This window comes from Corvus cornix, chromosome 2 (assembly GCF_000738735.6).
Source record: "Corvus cornix cornix isolate S_Up_H32 chromosome 2, ASM73873v5, whole genome shotgun sequence".
Taxonomy (NCBI): Eukaryota; Metazoa; Chordata; class Aves; order Passeriformes; family Corvidae; genus Corvus; species Corvus cornix.
In genome coordinates this window covers 143,542,119-143,548,118 of record NC_046333.1, presented here as the reverse complement: position 1 = coordinate 143,548,118, position 6,000 = coordinate 143,542,119, and positions in this window count along the sequence as shown.

Sequence of the window (6,000 nt, the reverse complement as noted above, 5' to 3'; positions counted from 1 at the left end):
TGTCCTTCTTATATTGGGAGCACCAAAGCTGAATATAGTATTTGAGGTGGGGTCTCACGAGAGCAGAAGTGAATGGATGTGGTTCTGATCAATCTTGCTGTGCCTTCTTACTGTGGAGAGACTTCCAGCAGCTTGGGATGTGTGTGCTGGGAATCCCCAGCAGCTCCTTCAGCTCTAAGGTCACAGATGCTGAAGGCAGGCACTGAGCCACTTCGACAAACCCATCCTGTAGTGGCTCCACTGAACCTCTGACTATGAGGTGGGAGACCTGATTAGCTCCAAACCCCTTTCCCCATGTCACAGGTGCAGGGATTTTGCCGAGGCAGGCTGTAAGCTGTAATAAGCAATCTCTTCTATCAGCACACAGCCTGAGCTCCCTGCACCACTCTGCCTGTCACTGGGTGAGGCCTTTTCCTCTCAGGCTCTGACTCATGCCCACATGCGTGAGCAGGATGTGCATCACGGGCCAGTCCCAGGTCAGCAGCTCAGCCCACAGTGCCCTGAGGAGCAGCCCTGCCTGGGCCCAGCAGCCAAAACGCTGCCAGCGATCCAGAGCCTTGCCCAGGGCTGGGGACAAACTGGATGCAACTCCAGCATTTTATCTCCAGCACACCTAGGCATCCCAGGATGGACCACCTCCTGCCAGTGGCTAATACTGGCAGTACTGTCTGTCTACAGGCAGCAAGGCTTGCCTGAGGAGCCTGCAGGCAGGGGAGTACCTCCTATCTGGAGTCCAGGTCCCATCCTGACACGACAAAAGCACTCTCCCTGCAAAGCCACCCCTGCCCCTTGCTGGAGGGAGATTGCTCAGGGCTTTGGCTGTGGTTGGTACACACACATGAAGAGCTTGGGCCACAGCACAGCATGTAAAATTGCTCCCTCTCCACCCGAAACACAGATCCTGCTTTTCCCCATGTGCCCAGAAAGAAAGAAGAAGAGGAGATTCAGAAAAATGCTATTAAGTCAGGAAATCATTCTGGAGGAGGGGGAGTAGTTCCTCTAACCTTGCACATGGGGAAAGAAAACTATTTGCTGACTTTGCCTTATTTTTTAATTTATTGTTTTGCTAGCTGCTCAGATGAAAGGACAAAACTGCCTGCTGTAATGAGGCAGCCAGTCAAGCATGCCTTTGCAGCACGGAGCATCTGGCTGGGACACTAGTAACAAGTAGGGAATAGTCCAAAGGGTTCACAGGACACATCCTTTCAAATCCCTCTTTGCAACAGAGAAACCAGGCATTTGCTTCTTCTTCCTCACATGAAAATCCAAAATCTCCTGGAGATCATTGCCTTTGGCAGACAGGGCCCTTACATATCAAGGATCACAAGACCCATGATAAAAAATCCCATGAGTTCACTGATTAAGCCTTTCTGTCCACTGGGCTCATGTCCTCACCACTCTGGGTGCTGCGGCTGCCTCTGAAGGCTATTGACGTGCACAGAGAACAGTGTCACCTCCAGTCCCCATGGGGAGTGAGGGCAGCAAAAGATCCTCCAAAACTGGGCCAGCTGCTCCTCTTCAGTCATTCCAGTCATATTGCTGCTGTTTGAAGCATATTCACCTTCCAAGAAAGGTAGTTTATTGAAGCAGTGGAATTCATTGCTGCAGGATTTTGAGACCTCAAGGTACAGATTGAGTCAAAGCAAGGGCCAAGCAAGGCTTACAATCATAGGAAGGTCCTTGGAGGATACTTAAATACAAAGGTGGGTATCAGTGGGCCACAGTGTCATAGAATCATGCAATGCTTTGGGTTAGAAGGGACCTTAAAGACCCTCTAGTTCCAAACCCCCCACCGTGGGCAGGGATACCTTCCACTAGACCATGGAGCTCAAAGCCTAATCCAGCCTGGCCTTGAACACTTCCATGGTTGGGGCGTCCACAGCTTCTATGGGCAACCTGTTCCAGTGTCTCACTATGTTCACAGTAAAGAATTTCTTCCCAACCTAAATCAACCCTCTTTCAGCTTAAAACTGTTACCTGTTGTCTTATCACTCCAGTCCCTGATAGCAAGTCCCTCTCCATTTTTCCTGCAGATTCCCTTTAGGTACTGGGTCCCTGTGCTGCAGGGGTGCCTGCCACACTCCCATGCACATCAGTGCATCAGATGCATCAGGCATCTGTAGTGCTTCTCCTGAGGCCAGATAGACCTGTTGGCCTGAGAGCATCCTGCCTTCCCCCAGATCCAGGCAGCTTGAACATAGGCATGAGGGTAGGGAGGAGCAGGGTTCCCCACCATTCTTGTCAGCCAACTATTTCATACATACAAAAACCAGGTGGGTTTTACACTTTTGAGTGATGTTTGAGGGTCATTGCCCCCTGCTTTGCAACAGAGGCTGCTGGCTGAACTTTGTGAACCTAGTTCTGCTGCCATTGCTCACTGCAGGAAACACTTGGTCACACCAGGTATCCCATTACCCATCTGCAAATTTATTGCCATTGGGTGTGCAAGTCTTGCACAGGCTTTTGCCCCAAATTGTGCGGGTATTGTCTCCAGCTGTTACTACAGCAAAGGAAACTCACAGTATTTGAGCCTCACTGAGACTACGAATCTAACAAGTTGAGACTTGACAGGGATGTTATCACAGGGCCCAACAATGGCTTTACGCGCAATTACATTTACGGTTTCTGTGATTCATCTAAATGTTTATGGCTTTTTCACTACCAGGAAGTTAAGAAAAAAAATTTTTTTTTAATGAAAAGGAAAATAAAGTTCTGTAATGAACAATTTGCTGGTGCAAGGCTCCATGTGAGACAGGAAAGAAACTGAGCAACTAACTTGGGTGGTGGGGAAGAGCCATTTTCTGTGGTGACCAGAGCTATATTTGATTTCTTAGGCAATGTCAGCTTTTGCATGCTACATTCTTTGGCTAATTGCCAGCACGATGTGTAATACTTTAGCCACACTGTTGTTACTTAATCCTTTCCTAATCTGCAATTTGCGCAAGAGGAGTAAAATCTAAGCAAAGCCACTGAGAACATCTCCACTAATAATTTATCAAACTCAACTTTTGTTGTTGGCAGGAGACGGTAGTTGATGGAGGTGAATGTTTTCCCACAACAGCGCCGTATCATAAACACAGGGCAGCTGATTCATGCCACACTTATTTTCTGTCATCCACCCTTCGTGTCACCCTGATATTTCTTCGAATGATAAGCCCGTGTGTGTGCTCACAACACACCGCCAAGGTCCCAGTTTCATCTCTTTCTGCAAATTACACATTAATTAACCATTAATAACAGTGGGAGTTGCATGCAGAAATCCACACCCACCATGATGAGACCGTGCCCTTGGTGAGCAAGTGCCTTTTTAATCACCTCCACCTCAGTGCTGGAGCTGCCTCCACAGCCCTGCGAAACAAACGGCCCCAGAGAGGGAAGCGCCCGGGCGCTCGCCAGCTCTAATCCTGCCTTAAAGAAAAGTGTTACCTCTTGCTCTATGAATTTTATTTATTTTGGTCCTCTGGGCAGTGCTTGCTGTTGTTAGAAACATGATTGCTTCATACAGTTATGTTAATGTTTGCATTTGACAGAATGTAATTGATACTTCGGCTGCTCCAGTTTCAAAGCCAAATTAGGAAATGAAGTGCTGCACGTTAGCTTGTTTAGCTGGTTAAATACTGTAAATAAATACATGCAGGGCAATGAAAACTAATGAGTTTTCTTTAAGGCATTTTCTAAATAGCTGGCTTCACATAAAGAAAAAAAAAAGATGCTGCTATGAACTCATATCCTGAAGGATCTGTCATTTTGCAGCAACAAAAGTTGATTCTGTCTGAAATCTGAACTCTGGATTTCACTTGGAGAAAAGGATTTTGCAAGTTATGAAGGAATCATGGCAAGAGCTGTTTCAAATTTCATGGTACTTTTATCAACAGTACTTCTGAGACACGTTGCATTTAACACAGCCTTTTTTTGCAAGGGATTAATTGAGACCATGGTTATATGTCAAGTTATTCTTCTCAATGCTTACCACAAAAACATCTTTGTAAGAAGTATTTGCATAGGATATTTCTTTGTGCTGCTAAATCTGTGCACTGCCATAATGCTGAATGTTAGGCTTTTTTCCCTGACAGAATGCAATAGTATAAAAAAGTAGGGAAAAAATCTGGTTTTGTATAAAGAGATAATCTGTAAGAAAATTCCTTGACAGAATGCACTCAGCACTGCTGGGATAAAATGTGTTTCTCAGGTTTTCTGTCAGGCCTGCCCTCAGTGCATTAAAGCAGAACTAGAGGAGAGCACTGCACTGGCTTTGTGATCCAGCCAAGGGCAATGAATTTTCCTCTTGTTCATCAGTAAAATGACCCTGTTCTTTCACCCCTTTCCTTTCATAAATACTACACTGATGCAGAAGTGCCTTTGCCTGAATTGAAGGTGTTCTCCTAAAATCAGGGCACTGTTTAGATTAGGTAGATCTGAATGTCCAGCAGTCCTTTTTAACTGCAAATAACCTCAGCAGTATCACCTGCTTGGCAGAGATATTGACCTTAAACTTGAGCTTGCTGAGCTGGCTGTTTTACACGGCACTTTCAGAGGAAGCTGGTTTACAAATTCTGCTGTGCTACTTCAAAAGAAAATTATTGAACTGGTGCCTAAAATGCAGCTGAAGTATTGAGAGTTGATAAAAATACATATTTAGGAGGCAAGATTTATCCTGACTGGGAGGTGGTTAGATGCCGGCTTCAGATGGAGACCAGGATGTTGTGAAAAAACCTCAACTTTTCCTGTGTTTTTAGCAACAACAGAGAAGGACTGAAGGCTTCCAGCACTTTTCAGAGAGGGCAATTTCAAGGTGAAAATGGTGACCAGGTCTGCAAAATACATAAGAGATTCATATGGTCTTCAGACAAAAGGACCATTTAAAAATAGACAAATTATGACTCCCACAAAAAGAAATGTGTGCATTGCATAAATCAAAGTTCTCACACCCACCATCAAAGTTTAATCACTTAATATGCTGGTTCTTTCAACACGCTCTGAAACTTTGTATACAATAATACAAACGATGGGGTAACAAAGCAATAGCAATTTATTCTGCTGTACAAACGGATGTTGCATTATAATCCCTAAAGCAATACAGAGGCTGGTTGCAGATGTTACTACCATTTGGCGTTTAGTTTAATTGCTCTGCAGCACAGCTCATGTGAAACAAAGTCACAGGATGACCTACACATTCACCTACTAAGGGTGGCTTAACTGCAAGGGGTGTTTTGAAAGTTTTCAAGGTTTTGCTAAAATACGAACCTCCTGCAGTTGTTTTGAAAGGATGCATCAGGGCTTCTATCCAAGCCTGAAAGCATGGTAGGGCAGGGGGTAATTTAATCAGCCAGGCTATGCAGCGCACATATTTTTACAAGTCTTGCAAGAATAACATCAGTAAAGTAACTTGAGATATTTTGGTGTCTGACATTCACTCAGCAAGTGCTAAGAAAATATGCTTACTGCACAGATCACTGGCTTCTCAGAGTGGGAGTCAAGGTACCTAATGAAAGTCATTGCACTTTGCTTTATCACTGACCAGGTCCCTATTCCCTCCTTTTCACTTTCTACTCCCCTTCTAAAAGCAAAACTGTTTTTGAAGTTGCTCCTGCTCAAGAAGCTGCCTGGAAGCAGTTGCTCCGCTGAACAGATTTCAAGCAAAAGGACAAAGTTAAACATGAGGCAAAGTATAAATAAAAATCAAGACTCTCTTCCTCCTCCTTTCCACTTGTGAGCGATGATCTCACCGCTCCGGGTGGATTGCAAGGGTGGCTTGATCTCTTTCAGGAACGCACATTCTCTAACCTTGATACTGCAGCTATTTATACTTCTCCCTTCTCACCACAAAGAAAAGCAGCTTTAATAATCTTTCCACTCGTTTTTAATGAGAGCACCGTGTGGCCTCTGTGCTGCTTCCCAGCAGCGGGGTCAAGCCTCTGCCCACGAGCTCCAGCTCCCTGTAACACCAATGCTCTTGGTTGCTGCCGCTCCTGGCTGCTCACTTTTAGACATCCGAGATCT